We start from the raw sequence: 18,964 nt of genomic DNA on the forward strand, positions 1-18,964 counted from the left end.
CACGCCAATTATTTTGGCAAGTTCCTTCCACTGTATACATATTTTTTAGAGAGAGACTGTTTTTAATCCTTCAGGCATGATTCCTCTCCAATGCATCAACAGACAAAAGTAATGATTTAGCTTTAAGGAGGTAACCACAGCTTTGGAGTTCAATGAATCAAAGGTGAGTGTCTTTGTTATATGGCAACAGCAGAAAGCCACCTGAAAAAATAATGGTATTTATTATTTTTGTCCTGAAAGCTGTTTCATTTCCCTCTGCAAATCACCTCTGTTTTTCTTCAAAAGGACATTTCTGCATCCCAGTACTGAGTTAAATTCCTTTAAAATTGAATTTAATATTTAAAAATACAAGAAGCAGTTGATTATGTTTTGATTTTTTTTAAAAAAAAATGAGGCGTGTTGAAATTAGGTGCATGACCAAGACAAAGTTCAGCACTTCCTTTTCAGTGGAAAATCTACTGATGATCAACAGTAGATCCTTCCCAAACCATTTCACTGAGGCTGTGAGTTGAGTATATGTGTTAGATTCTCTGGGACTATTAAAAGAGGCCAGTTGGAATAACCGGTGTGTGTGTGTGTGTGTGGAAATGTTGAAATAAATATGTATTTCAATAAGGTTGTTAGCAATACAATATGGTGCTGTCATTTGCCCCTAAATTCCTGAAATTTTCATTCACGCAACATGCTTATCTTGCTCTGAGTGCACTTCACAGTTGGGGAATGCAGAGATTATTACTTAGTAATCTATAAGGTAAAGGTAAAGGTTCCCCTCGCACATACGTGCTAGTCGTTCCTAACTCTAGGGGGACATCTCCGTTTCAAAGCCGAAGAGCCAGTGCTGTCCGAAGACATCTCCATGTCATGTGGCCAGCATGACTAAATGCCAAAGGTGCATGGAATGCTGTTACCTTCCCACCAAAGGTGGTCCCTATTTTTCTACTTGCATTTTTACATGCTTTCGAAACTGCTAGGTTGGCAGAAGCTGGGACAAGTAATGGGAGCTCACCTTGTTACACGGCACTGGGGATTCGAACCGCTGAACTGCCGACCTTTTGATCAACAAGCTCAGTGTCTTAGCCACTGAGCCACCATGTCCCTAACTATATTTGTCTTCTAATTTATATGCCATTAATTCTATACAGATTCATGGCAGCATAGAATGAAAATTAAAACATTCATGATGTGATATGAATATATAAGCAATAAAATGTCTATGGTGATGTCTAAAACATCAACAATTACATCCTAATGTCCATGGTAATAAATTAATAGAACTCCAGCCGATGACATTCTGACAGAAATAAATTATAACGCATATCTCTACACTCATCTCACAGTAATAACATACTCAGAAAAATCTCAGAAAGAAGCAACATCAATCCCCAGCAAGACAGCACTCAATTCTGAAGACCCTCTGGAATAATTCTGCTTTTAATGCTTTCCAGAATACTGGAAAGTTGGGGGGGGGAAAGAGAACTTAATGCCCAAAAAGAGACCATTCTCTAATACTGTATTATATAATAAAAGGAGCATTGTCTCCTGGCTTAATTCTCCCTTATCTCAGGGAAAAGCAGGATCTTGAAGAGCTTTGCATATGATGAATATTCTATGTCAACATGTCAGCTCTTGTTGGAGAAAGTGGGTCTTAAGATAGTTTGATGCCAAACCCTAGATTGCTCACTTACCATTCTCAAAAGGTTACCTTGACCTTGAATTAATCTATAAATCTGCTCAAAAATAACTGTATGAAGACATTTATATAGGTCATGTATTTTACAGTAGATCTGACCCTTGAAACTCTCCCAAAATTGAACCTCAAGATTGCTCTGACCTATCCAAAATATGTTGGGCATCATCCCACATAGGGTTGTTTTTGTGTCTAATTTGGAAATCAGTTTGTATAAAACATGGCAGCTAGATTGGTCTTGCAATATATTCTCCATTAGACTGCCAAGCAAAATAACAAAGTGCCATATTTTTTTAAAAAAATATAAAGCCTACCACTTAGATCCAGGCTATTTAAGAAAATGCCACGCTTATTCATATCATGGTTGCTGCGAAATCAACTGATGCTGAATCAGGGTCAAACTTCTGATAGCCTTCTCACAGAGCTTCAATTGAAAGAGGAACAAAAAGAGGATTCAGTTAGTGGTGCGATTCAAATTTTTTAAGAACCGGTTCGGTGAGCGCGTGCTTCGCGCTGAAAATGGAGCATTTACAAGCTCAGCTGCTTACCTATCAAGTCAGTAACAGTAACAGTAGGACAGCGCGGGGAGGGGGGAATCAACTGTACCGCGCGATTGAGATGACCTAGAAAGCAGGAAATAAAGGACAGGATAGGGCGGGTGTGGATGGGCGGGGCCAACTCATTGTCAAAGCAAGTGGTTCACCCAAACTGGTCTGAACCATCTGAATACCACCTATGGATTCAATACTATCACAATTTTGTGTCTTTCTTTGTAGCAGCACATTTAATAGGGCTTATTAATTCTTTCTTCCTACTGTTTTCCTGCCAAGTGCAGAGTACACTTTGTTTTTCAAATCAACTAAGTGTTAATCCGTTGATTGCAATAGAAATTGACTGATATTGAAAGACAGAGGTTACTGGCCCAAAGTCACCTTCATGCTTAAGGCAGGACTAGAATTCACAGCCTCCTGGTTTCTAGCTTGGTGCCGTTTTTTAAAAAAGTTTTTTTTATTTTTTAACAAAAAATAAACATAAAAATCTCATCAAATCAATTACAATGTATTGATGGGGCGTTTACATATCTTCTTGTGCAATCTCAAGATAAACATCTCTTTCATATATCTATCTTATATCATCTAGATCTCTTATTTGATCTGGGTCTTTAACATATTTTTCCTTCTAGACAATAATAAAATAACTCCCATATTTTATAACATTGCTTATCTTCTTGATCTCTAATTTCGAACGTCAATTTACTCATCTCTGCACATTCCATCATCTTCCTAATAATTTCGTCTTGCAGGATAATTTCAAGTTTTTCTAATTTTTAGCAAACACAATCCTGGCTGCTGTAATAATATTCACAATCAAATATTTAACATCTCTAGTATATATTTCAGGTAAAATTCCCAGCAAAAACACTTCAGGTTTAAAGTCAATATGTTTTTTGATCAGCTTGGTGCCTTAACCACTAGACCAAACCAACTTTCCATTAAATCTTACTTGCTAATGGTTTTATTACTTGTTAATTAATGATTCAATGCCTAAGCTTTCCAAGCATTTTACCCCTCAAAAATCTAATGGCAGAAAGAAATCCTATTGAATTGATTGGTCTCTTGGCATCCCAACATATACCTTTGGATTTCCAACTGGGTTGTTGTTTTTTTGCCTGAATTTCAGTTTTTTAAAAAAAGTCAGCACAATTCCTATTTGTCACTCTTCTTTAATTACCATGGAACCTCTAATCCAGGCCACAAATTCCTCACTGCCTATTTTCTCTTTTTTTTTTTGTAAAAGCGTTCAGAATGAGTATCTAATAGCAACGAATGACTTTTCCTATTTTCTCACTTGGATTCGGCTTTGGAGCTTGGAATTGCAATCACACTTGAATCAGTAACATCTGTGAGTGCAGGGTGGGGAAAAGCAGATTTCTTGCATTTTAAAGCTCTTTTCTCCTTCTCCCCTTCTTCTTCTGAGGAGATTGCTCTGGGACAATCACATTTAATGTCCAGATAGCTTGAATTGAAGGATTTTTAAGTGTTTTTAATGAACATTAAAAAGTTCCATTTTCCAAACACATGAAAAGAAAGAAAGGGGGATTCCTAAAACTTTATTGCAGCTTGCAGGTATGGCTTTGATTTTCATTTCTTGGCAGGCTTCATAGTTTCCATTCCCTTTCAAAGACATTAATGAGTGTCTTAAGATCAAGCCTTTAAGGAATATTTAAAAAAAACCCAAAAACGGTAGAGAAGAACAATGGTCGAAATTCATGCTCAAAATTAGCAGAGATATTCACTGGGAGTTCTCCTTAAATATGAGCAACATAATGGAGGAACAAATACACCCACCACATGTTAAGATTTACACATTTTCATTTACAAAAGACAAACGTCATTTAATTATCTTCAGAGTACATGCTGCAAGGAACACCTTTGGTAAGAGGTTGATATTTAAGTATTGCAGCGATTCAAATAGCGGCTCTGTTGGTTTAAGAACCATTTTTTGGGGAGCAGTGGGAGTGATGGAAGACATATAACATGCAATTTACTTGTTGCTGGTTTTTTTACCAGACAACAAAACTGTCACCCATTCTAGATGGCTGTTGATAAATTATTCATGCAGCTAACTGAGAATCTGGATTTTCATGTGACTCACACTGGTCTGTTGTTGTTGTTTTAAATTAAACCCCCCACTATTTAAAGAGATGTTTTTTACACACCTGCATGCCTCAGGCAATCAGGTGTTTAAAATCACAGATGGGCTGTTCTGCTCAGCTAACCATCCTCCACCTCCGAACGATGGTATATCAAAGCAGTCCTGTGGATACTTTGTCTTCCTATTCCGCCTTGTCTGTGAATTCCCTCCCCGCTGAATTAATTAGCATGAGGGGAAAGGGGAATCTAAGGGGACTTGCTTAATTAGTACTGGGGATCCAATAATTTGGCTTATTAATTTTAAATGTAAGAAGTGCAGGTGCGCTTCCGTCATAGGTTAACGAGAAAGCCAAGCTTCAAAAATGTTTCCCATATTTCCGACTCTTCCCCTTCCAAACAGATAATAGTAAGATTCTTGATTGCTTTTAATAAGATCAGCTGCCAAATGGTCCAGTAAATGAAGCTGGTGCCAGGACTGAGAACTGTACAATATACAGTGAAAGGACTGAATATATTTGTGCTTTCGTTCTGTTCTGCATTGGGAGAACAGGTGATGGAAGCATTATGAGTAACCTGAAAGGGTTACAAGCTTCAGTGCCTTTGAATTCTGGAAGAAGTGGGTTTTTGGCAATAAAGAAAGAACAAAACTGACTTTTAGAAGTTGGAAGTATAGCATGAGATCAGAGTGGAGTTGTGATTCAGAACAATGGAATATGGAAAAAGTTAGCGGATGACAAAAAATAGAACAAATACTCTGTAAATATACAACAGCAAAATAGTATAATGACTGAGTATATACTTATACATAATATATCAAGTCTTATGCATATTATGTATATAACATTATATATATTATATATAATTAATTTATGTTTTCTTAACTGCCCATCTCCCTCAGAGAGAGATATATAAATAATTATAAATATAAAATAATTACGGAATCATAATATATAATGTGTGTGCATATGTGCATGTGTGTGTATGTATATATGTATGTATTCTTATGCATATGTCTTACGAATGTTCAGAACCTTGAGTTATTTATAAAAATAACTATATTTTGTGGACATAAGCAAATAAAATATTAAACAAGTTAAGGTTATCTGATCTCATTTGCACAAAAGCAGGAAATACAAGAGCAAGTTATTGAAATATAATGAATTGCAATTCAACCTAACAGTTGTTTCCTGGAAAAGTTGGATTTTTATATTCCATAATGGGAGGGAATAAGTAGGAATAGTTGGCTAAAACTCAACTGTGCGTGTGGTTGTTTAGAAGTAAGTTCCAATAAATTAAATGTTTTCTCCCCCCAGTTAAGCCATGGTTAGTTTCTATTAAAACCAGGGTCCTTCTCATAACATGATCCAGGAAAGAACAGATAGATTTGCCATGTATCTCTGAGGCCTGATCGGAAGAGTGAAGTAGTATTTCTTCATTTATTTAAGATTTACAAAGTTGTGACAGTGCTGAACAAGTGATACTTGAGTTCAGTCTTTGCAATTCCAGTCCTTGCGGCAACCCGTAATCACATGTACGTGATTTGGGGGCTTGGCCATGAGCTCGCACATATGACTGGTTGCTGCTCCTCAAGGTCACATGATTGCCATTTGGAGTCTTCTCTGCCAGTTTCTCATAAGCAAAGTCAATGGGGAAGCCAGCAGAGAATGTTAAATGTTGTTTCACTCCAGAAAATCTCCCATACACACCTCTGGCCTTTCTTTGCTCACATGCCCTCCAGCCTTCTTCTTTCTTCACTTTTATGCATGGACTTATGGGTCCCCTGCTTCCTTGGGCCTCCCTGCACTTGCACACCAGTGGTGGGTTTCAAATTTTTTTACTACCAGTTCTGTGGGTGTGGCTTGGTAGGCGTGGCATGGCTTGGTGGGTGTGGCATGGCTTGGTGGGTCTGGCAGGGGAAGAATATTGTAAAATCTCCATTCCCACCCCACTCCAGAGGAAGGATACTGTAAAATCCCCATTTCCCCCTGATCAGCTGGGACTCAGGAGGCGGAGAATAGATGGGGGCGGGGCCAATCAGAGGTGGTATTTATCGGTTCTCCAAACTACTCAAAATTTTTGCTAGCAGTTCTTCAGAACTGGTCAGAACCTACTGAAACCGATCTCTGTTGCACACACATGATTACTAATAAGACCTAAATAAAACTGATTCACAAATGAACTGGGATTGTAGCTCCAAGGCTTGTTTTGATTGAGTTCTTTGATCTCCAATTGTTGCTTGATACATTCTATTGTTTTTTCTCGTCCTTCACCAATTGATCCGTTTTGCTAAGACTCGGTTTATATTGGCTTATCCAATAATTAACAATTGGCTAGGTTCAACAAATAAAGCAAACTCCAATCATTTAGCTTGAGGTGAAAAACCAATCACTTACCCAGAACAGTGTTCCTGGGGTTAATAGCAATCTTCAAAATAGTTACTATGAGATCTTCCAATATGAGTTTAGGAACATACCATATACATGCATGTATGTGATTATGTACAAATTATAATCTTCAAATAAATTGACTTTATAAAGTCACTTTGACTGTAAAGAGTATTTTCACTTCTCCACCCCCTTAAATCTATGGCAGTATTTGGAGGTCACTTTCCTCGGTGTACGAGTTTGAGGATACATTCCTGTAAATGATCTATGTGATCGCTTAAAATAATTTTTGAAAACCTTGATAACTGCCTTAATACCAACTCAACTGGAAATGGCACCACTGTCCTATAGATCAGAGGTTCCCATAGTTTCTCAGTTCATGGCATCCTTACTGTCTTAGAAAAAATTGCTAGCTCAAACAAAATAGGAATCTGCAATATTGTTGAAGCTTCCATAGCCAAATAGGCTGTCACAGGGGTGGGCTCTACTTACATTTACTACCGGTTCGCAACGAGATTGTGCCAGCACGCTATCTTCACTCGTGCATGTTCCAAGCTTCTGTGCATGCACAGATCGTCTATGATGACATCCGGGTGGGTGGGCGGAGCCCGCCCCTGGTTGTACTACCAGTTCACAAGAACCAGATTGAACCTATTCTTGAATACAGCTCACGTGTCTGGAACCCTCACCACATCTCTGACATTAATACAGTTGAATGCGTCCAGAAATATTTTACAAGAAGAGTTCTCCGCTCCTCTGAAAACAACAAAATACCTTATACCACCAGACTTGAAATCCTGGGATTAGAAAACTTAGAACTCCGCTGACTCCAACAAGACCTGTGTTTAACACACAGAATTATCTATTGCAATGTCCTTCCTGTTAAAGACTACTTCAGCTTCAATTGCAATAATACAAGAGCTAACAATAGATTCAAACTTAATGTTAACTGCTTCAATCTTGATTGCAGAAAATATGACTTCTGTAACAGAGTTGTTAATGCTTGGAACGCACTACCTGACTCTGTGGTCTCTTCTCAAAATCCCAAAAACTTCAATCAAAAGCTGTCTACTATTGACTTCACTCTATTCCTAAGAGGACTATAAGGGGCGTGCATAAGAGCACAAAAGTGCCTACCATTCCTGTCCTATTGTTCCCTTTCATTATATCAAATTAATATAGTTGTTGCATACTTTTGCTTATATATATGTTTATATGATGTGTTGTTGTTTTATGTTGATGTTTGTGTATACTGTTGTGACAAAACAACAACAACCCACCACTGGGCTGTTCCCATATATACCACACATCAGTGTTCTTAATCTGTGGTCCGCATACTCTGGGGGAACCGTGATGTCGCAAGGGGCCCATGAAGGCTTGAAGAAGTGTTATGATTTGTATCTTGAGTTAAGTTTCAGGTCCATGACCATGGTCCATGGCCACAAAAGGTATATAAAGGGGATCTGTGTGAAGAAAAGGTTGAGAACCACTGCTGTACATCACATACATGTTTATTATTACTACTTTATATTTGATTTCCGGCGGAAGTTCAAAGTGGTAAGTCTTCCTGTTTTTATCATTACACCAAAAACCTGGAAAAGTAAATTGGGTTTTTAATCAACCAGTGAACACCAGGATTGAGTGAGAATTTGAAGAGGAATTCTTGTATTCCTGACTATCTTAACTACTATACTATATAGGAAATCATATTGGAAATCTGTACATAATTTGGCTGAAGTGCAGTAGTTCACACACACACACACACACACACACACACACACACACACACACACAAAGAGAGAGAGAGACAGACAGACAGACAGACAGACAGACATATACAGGGTTGTGCTGAGGATTTCAGCAGGTATCTGTTTGACAAAATCGCTCAGCTTCGGGACGGTCTGGACCAAAACTGGGTAGTTTCGGGTGAGGTGACGGAGGCTAGTCTTGTTGAGACCATCTGGGAGGAGTTTGACCCTGTGGCTCCCGAGGACATGGACAGGTTGCTGGGGCGGCTGAATGCCACCACATGTTTATTGGACCCGTGTCCCTCCTGGTTGGTGCTGGCCACCCGGGAGGTTACACGAGGCTGGCTCCAGGGGATTGTTAATGCTTCTCTGAGGGAGGGTGTTGTTCCCACCGCCTTGAAAGAGGCGGTGGTGAGACCCTCCTCAAGAAGCCTTCCTGACCCAGCTGTTTTGAGTAACTATCGTCCAGTTCCAACCTTCGCTTTGTGGCGAAGGTTGTTGAGAGTGTGGTGGCACACCAGTTACCCCAGTACCTGGATGAATCTGTCTATCTAGACCTGCTCCAGTCCGGTTTCCGACCCGGTACAGCACGGAGACAGCTTTGGTCGCATTGGTGGATGACCTCTGAGGGCCCGGATAGAGGTTATTCCTCTGCCCTGGTTCTCCTTGATCTCTCAGCGGCTTTTGATACCATCGACCATGGTATCCTGCTGCGACGGTTGGGGGATTGGGTGGGAGGCACCGATTTCGGTGGTTCTCATCCTATCTCTCCGACCGATCGCAGACGGTGTTGGCAGGGGGCAGAGGTCGACCTCGAGGCGCCTCCTTTGTGGGGTGCCACAGGGGTCGGTTCTCTCGCCTCCTGTTCAACATCTACATGAAGCCGCTGGGCGAGGTCATCAGTGGTTTTGGGGTGAGTTATCAACTGTACGCGGATGACACCCAGCTGTACATTTCCACCCCTGACCACCCCAATGAAGCTGTTGAAGTGTTGTCTCGTGTGTGGAGGCCGACGGGTCTGGATGGGGAGAAACAGGCTCAAGCTCAACCTCCAAGACTGAGTGGCTGTGGATGCCGGCATCCCGGTACAGTCAGCTGCAACCGCGCTGACTGTTGGGGCGAATCATTGGCCCCAATGGAGAGGGTGCGCAATTTGGGGTTCTCCTGGATGGACGGTTGTCCTTTGAAGATCATTTGGCGACCGTCTCCAGGAGAGCTTTTACCAGGTTCGCCTGGTCCGCCAGTTGCGCCTTTCTAGACCGGGATGCCTTATGCACGGTCACCATGCCTCGCCACTTCGCCTGGACTACTGTAACGCCTCACATGGGGCTCCCTTGAGGTGCACCCGGAGACTTCAGTTAGTTCAGAATGCAGCCGCGGTGATAGAGGAGCCACTGTGGCTCCCATATAACACCGATCCTGCGCAGGCTGCACTGGCTACCTGTGGTTTTCCGAGTGCACTTCAAGGTGTTGGTTACCACCTTTAAAGCGCCCATGGCATAGGACCGATATCTTCGGGACCGCCTTCTGTTACCACATGCCTCCCACCGACCGCACGCCTCATAGAGAGGGCCTCCTCAGGGTGCCGTCAGCCAGACAGTGCAGGCTGGCGACCCCCAGGGGGAGAGCCTTCTCTGTGGGGGCACCTACTCTCTGGAATGAGCTTCCCCCAGGACTTCGACAACTTCCAGACCTCCGGACTTTTCGCCGCGAGCTTAAAACATATCTATTCTTTCGAGCAGGACTGGCTTAATAGGGTTTTAAATATGGATTTTATTGGGGTTTATTTTATATTTTGTATTGTATTTTAAATTTAGGCTATTGGAATAAGTTTTTTAAAATATTGTTTTTATTGAATGTATTGTCTTTATTTTATCTGCCTGTTCACCGCCCTGAGTCCTTCGGGAGAAGGGCGGTATACAAATTAAATTATTATTATTATTATTATTATTATTATTATTATTATTATTATTATTATTATTATTATTATTATTATTATTATTATTATTATTATTATATGGGCAGCTGTTTTTATTATTAGTCTGATTATTCTATAATGGGTAGTGCACTCTTGTTTTCCAAATGAATTAAACATGAAGTTTAGAAAATGCCGATCTATAGATACATGAAATGAAGGTTTCAAACTGAATTCTTAATAATAGTTCAGGCTAGTATTGATAATTGGATCAACTGGTTTCTTTTGTAATAACCAAGACTGAGACAGAAAGAGCTTTGAGCTACTGTTGAGAAATAATGTTTATTTGCTTTTGCTGGAGGACTATAAAGAGACATTTGGTTTCCTTATTTGTAAGGAGAAAATGTATAGATTTTTTTAAGGATTAAAAAAAAGCCATTTCAAATGGACAAGGTCCAGCTGTATTCATAGTCCATGTTGATCTTGGAGGCAGATGAGTTTATTTTTACTCTTCTTACAACAGTGACTTTGGATATGGAACAAAAAGAAAGCAATGAAAAAGATTGGTATTCAACATTACTACGCCACCTCCTCAAGGATATGTTACTCATTTGAAAGACTACTCAAAGGCCATCTTTTACTTGGCAGGATTTGTATGAGAGAATGCTTTCTAGCCATCTAATATTTTTCATTCTCAGAGACAGAATTATACCTGTGTTCATAAATTAGCATAGACTCAGAGTTCGGAAGCTACAGAAGTTGTCTATCCATCTTGTTTCCCTTGGTTGAATTTCAAGAAATGGATAGCTTTTTCGGGAACAATTTTCCTATTATGGTCCATATATTTCAGTAAAATGCTCTGAAACAAATGCACACAGAGTTGCATGGAATCGGGTGAAAAGTATTCATTTTTAATATTGCATACAAAAGTAAGAGTTCTGATACTGACTGAAAGTATCTGTCTGTCTGTCTGTCTGTCTATCATCTGTCTACCTACCTACCTACCTACCTATCATCTATCTACGGTATCTATCTATCTATCCATCCACCCACCCATCCATCCATCCATCCATCCATCCATCCATCTATCTTTCTATGCATACATTGCATTTTATTGCCTTACATCTCTAATGGGGCTACCCTTGAAGACTATCTGGAAGCTATAGCTGGTGCAGAAAAAGCCATGCAGCAATTTTAGGTGCCCCAAGTATGGTACATGTAGCACTTTTGCTGAGAGAAAGTTCATTAAGTCATTTGTGATTTTTTTTCAGGCAGCTTTAGAAAATGGAAAATTTTATAGTCCTAGATTATTGATGCTATTCCTTAAATAAGATTTTCCTAAAGAGGAAAATTGTGCACAGGTCATCTTTTACTTAACAAATGTCCTAACTTGCTAAGTGAGACATTTGTTAAGTGAGCTTTGCCCCATTTTACGACTTTTCACAGTTGTTAAATGAATCACTGTAGTTGTTAAGCTAGTAATACAATTGTTAAGTGAATTTGGCTTTCCTCATTGACTTGACTTGTCAGATGGTTGCTCTATGACCCTGGGACTCTGAACCATCATAAATATGACTCAGTTGCCAAGTGTCTCAAATTTGATCATGTGACCATGGGGTTGCTGCAACAATCGTAAGTATGAATAATGGCCATAAGTCACTTTTTTTCAGTGCTGTTGTGACTTTGAATGGCCACTAAATTAACTTTTGTGAGATGAGGACTACCTGTATTCAACTTTCTCCCTTTGTTCCTGCCAAAAAACCAGAAAAGAATGCATTCAAGGATGTTTACAACTGTGGTGGATTCTCTCTTCCTTCTAACTGTCCCCAATATGTGTCATTATAGAATGAGCTGAATTGAATGAATTAGAGACTAATCAATATTTCATTCAAGAATGCAGTTTCTCCCAAACTGTAGGGTTTTGGACTTCATAAGCCATGAAGGACAATATATTACATAAATAAGAAGAGTTTCTTTTTAAAATGTTAAGGAATCACTTTGAACATCATAAATTTGGGATGGGGAGGGAATAATGTGCCCTCTAAGATTGATCCATTTTTCACCTGTTTTTGTGAAGTCTTAATTTTTTAAGAAACATTCAGTACCCATCTGTGTAAGTTTCCTTGTGGGTTGCTTGCTTTTCTTTTTTTCTTTTGAATGTATCTTAGGAAATGATAACCTAATGCAAAACTTTCTGGTATTGATATTTGCTTAAAAAAAACCGCTCTTCCCTTTTAAGTTGAAGGCCAGGAAAAAGACAAAAAGCCCTGGATTTCTCATTATTCATATATGAACTTGCTCTGTGAAAACAGCATTTCATGAGTACAAGATAATAAAAACAGGTATGTCTTAATAGTTTTCTTCCACCTGCTGTTTGATGAATGGTTCCAGATCAGGCACGATATAGCTCACGTGCAAGTGCCTCAGTGCCTTCCCTAAAAATTATTGCCCTCCTGAGTGAATCTGTATCATTTAGATGTGTGTTTTCACTCGAGGCTAAAGATAATGATTAAACATGCCAGATGCCTTTGGGGAATTCATACAAATATCTGTTGCTTGGTTGCATCATAGCGTAGGCTGCAAACAGAAAGTTTTCTTGAGCAAATGCATGTTGCTCATTTGCTCAGACCATTTGGATTTGAGGCAAGCCTGAGAGACTGGACTAAGGAATGAATTAACCCATAATTTGGATTGTCACTGGGAATACATGTCTCAACTAAGGCCATGCCCCACAGCATCCTCCACTCCTACCATCCTTTGATTGTCCTATGTGTTTGAGGAAGAGGCTACACTTTAGGAAAACAGATATGCTCAAACATTGGAAACTTGTGGTTATTTCAAGTGGACATTTGGGGACTGACAGAGTAAGAATCAAAGGTAATATGGTAAAACTCACTGTTATGCAGATATTCCACTTAGGGACAGGTGTATTGGAACATGGCTTCTTTATAACATTCTAAATTTTAGATTTTCATCCGTCAGAGCCAAGGTTGAATATAGAAAAATCACTCAAGACATGCGTCAAATGCATCGGATGCATATTTTCAAAGCCTAACATTAAGACTTTGGCACAATAATGCCAAAATCCACACTCATTTGATCAGGTTAGAAAACTAAACACTTTTCTTTTCAAGCATATTAATATTTTAAAAACAGTGACCGCATTTCCAGCAATATAGACTTATGAAAGATCCTAGGCCTTTCCGTAACGTACATGTATACATCCCAACTAGACTGTGTTGTGTCATATAATATATGTGGGTATATGCATAATTTTTGTACTTATTTATTTATTTAGTCATGTTTATGCAGTGTATATTGGAGGTGGTGATCCTTTGAGAGCTGTATGCAACGAAATTTCATTTTAATGTATGCCGATTAGTGTACATTTGAAATGACAATAAAGTTATTCTAAGTCTAAATGTGTCCAAAATATAATTTGAAGCTGGTTACTTGCGTTTCAAGTCAGAACTCAGGATTTGTTCTATGATTCATTTGTTTGTTTTCTTGGCTAACCATGGTATTCTCAGGAGTTTTTTTCCAACACCAAAGTTTGGTGTTCATCCTGTTTTTTCATTGTGTTCCTTGACTTTCCTTGCTAAAGTTTGTGGATCAATTGCATTTTCACTACAGTATTAGAGTAACATCATCAGCACACGAGAGGTTTTTGAAGTTTATTTCTCCAGTTTTAATCCACTGTCATCTTCTTCAAATCCATCTTCCCTCAATACATATTCAACATTAATCTCATACTAGTCACTCCTTTAGGGATTCAGTTCACACCCATGCAGCACTCATTCATTCTGTAACACTTCTTGTTCTACTATGCACACGTCTTAAATTCCCATACAACAAAGTTGGCAGAAACATGATTTTGTATGTTGGAGTTTGAACTATGTATGTGCAAGTGGGGGAATCTGATCTGAGAAATGATTAATGTGGCAAGTTGTATAACAATATCTGAATGGAGATTTATTTACAAGAAATACAATGCAGATTTTAGGGAAAGCCTAGAATGCAATTAACTTCCTCAAACCAATAGAAAAGTCAAACTTTTTAATTTGTGCACTTGGGAAGAAAAACTGGAGTAAGTGACCTGAGATTAGTAATCTCTTAGAGGAGGCAGAACACTAAGATAAAGAGAAGGCACAGGACAAATACTTAGCTCTCTATTTCCACCCCAGGGCTGCCTTCTGGCTATACAGAGGTCTTCAAACTTGGCAGCTTTAAGACTTGTGGACTTCAACTCCCAGAATTCTCCAACCAGATAACCAGTCCACTTCTGGGCTAATAGTTCATGAAATCCTGGACAATCAATGCCACTGAATCCACACTTCAATATTATATTCCACCATGCTTGCTTACTTACAGAAATATGCATTTTTTGAAACAGTGTATATCAATTTTCAGATCCTAGTTACTTCATATAATCTAATATTTGCCAGAATTTATTCTGGTTCTCAGACCACACTGTGTCTTCAGTTGCACACAAAAATGTGCATATGTTCATGTCCACAATCAACACACCTCTTACATCACCACAAACATTCCTAATACTGTACATAACATAACCAAGAGGATATACCACACCCTGCCTTACTCCCTGGTCAATGCTGAACTATTCACTAAATGTTCCTTAAATTCTCATGTATTTACATCATATACTGTTTTTCTTGAATTCCACAACCAGTTTCAACTCTAGACCTCTAATCTGGAGATTACTTTGCAAGATGAGAGACTTAACGTTCTATCAACTTGGAGGTAGATGCAGGATACTGGTATGTGCACAGAATGCAATATATTAATTAATTAGCTTTTTACATTTTAGATTCCACTTTCCTGCAAGGAATTCAAGACATATTTATTCCTCTCCTCGTTTTGTTCTCTCAACCACCCTGTATATTAGCTCATATGGAGATAACATAACATAACATAACATAACATCAGAGTTGGAAGGGACCTTGGAGGCCTTCTAGTCCAACCCCCTGCCCAGGCAGGAAACCCTACACCATCTCAGTCAGATGGTTATCCAACATTTTCTTAAAAATTTCCAGTGTTGGAGCATTCACAACTTCTGAAGGCAAGTTGTTCCACTTATTAATTGTTCTAACTGTCAGGAAATTTCTCCTTAGTTCTAAGTTGCTTCTTTCCTTGATCAGTTTCCACCCATTGCTTCTTGTTCTACCCTCAGGTGCTCTGGAGAACAGCCCGACTCCCACTTCTCTGTGGCAGCCCCTGAGATATTGGAACACTGCTATCATGTCTCCCTGGTCCTTCTTTTGTTAAACTAGACATACCCAGTTCCTGCAACCGTTCTTCATATGTTTTATCCTCCAGTCCCCTAATCATCTTTGTTGCTCTTCTCTGCACTCTTTCTAGAGTCTCAACATCTTTTTTACATCGTGGCGACCAAAACTGGATGCAATATTCCAAGTGTGGCCTTACCAAGGCATTATAAAGTGGTACTAGCACTTCACGTGATCTTGATTCTATCGCTCTGTTTATGCAGCCCAGAATTGTGTTGGCTTTTTTAACAGCTGCTGCACACTGCTGGCTCATATCTAGATGGTTATCCACTAGGACTCCAAGATCCCTCTCACAGGTACTACTATTGAGCAAGGTACCACATATACGGTACTGGTGCATTTTGTTTTTTTGGCCTAAATGTAGAACCTTACTTTTTCACTGTTGAATTTCATTTTGTTAGATAGCGCCCAATGTTCAAGTCTGTCAAGATCTTTCTGTAACTTGAGCCTATCTTCTGGAGTGTTGGCTATTCCTGCCAGCTTGGTGTCATCTGCAAATTTGATGAGTTCCCCATCTATCCCTCGTCCAAGTCATTGATGAAGATGTTGAAGAGTACTGGGCCTAAAACAGAGCCTTGGGGTACTCCACTGCATACTTCCCTCCATGTGGATGTAGTTCCGTTGAGGACTACACGTTGAGTGCGGTTGGTCAGCCAGTTACGAATCCATCTGGTGGTGGTGCTGTCTAACCCACATTTTTCTACTTTATCTAGTAGTAGGTTATGGTCTACTTTATCAAATGCTTTACTGAAGTCCAAGTAAATTATATCAACAGCATTCCTCTGGTCTACTAATTTTGTCATTTTGTCAAAGAATGCGATAAGATTAGTCTGGCATGATCTGGTTTTGACAAACCCATGTTGGCTTTTGGTTATTACATTGTTTGCCTCTAGGTGTGCGTGATTCGTTGCTTGATTATCTTTTCCAGAATCTTCCCCGGTATTGAGGTCAGACTGATAGGTCTGTAGTTTCCTGGATCTGTTTTTTTTCCTTTTTTGAAGATGGGAACTACATCAGCTCTTTTCCAGTCCTCTGGCAGCTCCCCTGTGCTCCAGGATCTTTGAAAGATATAGTTCAGTGGTTCTGAGATCACGTCTGCCAGTTCCTTCAGAACCTTGGGGTGTAATCCATCCGGTCCTGGTGATTTGAACACGTCTAGGGTAGACAGGTGTTCACTTACCATTTTCTTCCCTATTTTAACTTGTGTTTCTAATCTGTTTTTGTAGTGCTGTTTTGATAGGTTGGATTGTTTTTCCTTTTGTGTAAAGACAGATGCAAAATATGAGTTAAGTAGATCTGCTTTCTCCTGTTGCTTGTCATCTTCTTGCCACTTTCTCCCAGCAATGGGCCAATTGTTTCCTTGACTTTTTCTTGTTTTTAACATGTTGGAAGAAGCTTTTTATTATTTTTACTTTTGTCGCTAGCCTTTGTTCATTGTGAGCCTTAGCTTTCCTCACTTCATCTTTACAGGCTCGGGCTATTTGCTGATATTCTGCCTTAGTTATTTGCCCCTCTTTCCATTTTTTATATTTGTCCTTTTTGTCTTTCAATTTGTCAGATAGTTCTTTATGCATCCATGCTGGTTTCTTTTGTGATCTACTATTTTTCTTCTTCATTGGTATTGTGTTAGACTGTGCTTTTATAATCTCACTTTTCAAAATTTCCCAAGCTTCTTGAGCTGTTTTCCCCCTGAGGATTCTCATCCATTGAATCCTTCTCAAGATCTCTCTAAGTTTATTGAAGGATGAGAATATTGTAGAACAGTGATGGCAAACCTTTTAGACACCGAGTGCCCAAACTGTGCGCGTGCGCATGCCTAAACTGAAAGGTGTATGCGAACATGTGCATGCATGGAGATGCGTGAATGTTCGCATGCAGGGACATGCGCAAGCATGCACATGCTCAGACATGCATATGCATGTGCATGCACGAACATGTGCATACATGGACATGCACATGCATGAATGTGCACATCCTTGGACATGCATACATGTGCAGCAGAAACCCAAAGACTGGCAGGCCAGCAGCATGGCAAGAGGTAAGATCTTTTTCTTTTGTGAGTTTCTGTTTCATCATTTGCAGGGAAACAGAAGCTCATGAAAGAAATGCCATGGAGACCTGACCTGGAGCAATGCCACGGATGCCAGCCAAGAGGGCTCTGCTTGCCATCACTGGCATGTGTGCCATAGGTTCGCCATCGCGGTTGTAGAATATTGTCCAATATGGGGAACATAAAATTGCTGTAATTGAGTCTCAGGCCAAAAATATATTTACCATTTATATAGAAAATACCACTATACTTCTTTGCCTTGACCAAATCTTCCATAACAACACTACATAATCAAAGAAAAAGTATAATACCTTCAATATCGCCAAACACCAAACACAATTTTGCAGACCTAAATTGAAAAGAAAACAATATACAGTAGTCGCTGAGAGTTAGCTTTCGATATGGTATAGGGCAGAGGTGTCCAAACTTGGTCCCTTTAAGACTTGTGGACTTCAATTCCCAGAGTTCCTCAGCCAGCTTTGCTGGCTGAGGGACTCTGGGAGTTGAAGTCCACAAGTCTTAAAGGGACCAAGTTTGGACACCCCTGGTGTAGGGTCTCCTGCTTGAGCAGGGAATTGGACTAGAAGATCTCCAAGGTCCCTTCCAACATTGTTATTCTGTTATTCCTTGCACAGGAACTTACTGAAGAAGGCATAATAATCCTTCTACCAGCCAGATTTTATTAAGACATGATTGTTTGTTCTTATTGTTATTCATTTGTTAAATTACTTCCATCTAAATTCATGCCTCTGGTAGCTTACTGCTTCAAATTCCTATTCAAAAAGAAGAAGAAGAAGAAATGAATTTTAGACATTGCCATATTGCATACTGCTGGCTGAGGGGATTCATTAGTGTTCCTGAATCCCTCCAGCATTATGTAGATGCCTTCAGGTAGAGATGTCTGCCAATATCCAGCTATGCTCACGCTATGCTGTAAATATGGACATTGATAACCCTTGTTCTTGCAGTTTGCTTCTTCCAAACTATTAAGAATGAATGCCCAACCTCTGTGTAATTTTATTTAAAAGGTATCAGCATGACAAGTCAGAAAGCCTTGAAAAAAGACTAACATTTTCAGCAACAGATGGATTTAACCTGGCAGATGGAACTTTAAGATACAGGTAATAACAAACTCAGCAATATTCTTTACCAAAGTATAATTGTGAGAGATTCATCACATACTGGTTCCTTCGGCTTCACTAAGTAAATTTTATTTGCCG

The sequence above is a fragment of the Ahaetulla prasina genome, chromosome 3 (genome assembly GCF_028640845.1).
Source record: "Ahaetulla prasina isolate Xishuangbanna chromosome 3, ASM2864084v1, whole genome shotgun sequence".
Taxonomy (NCBI): Eukaryota; Metazoa; Chordata; class Lepidosauria; order Squamata; family Colubridae; genus Ahaetulla; species Ahaetulla prasina.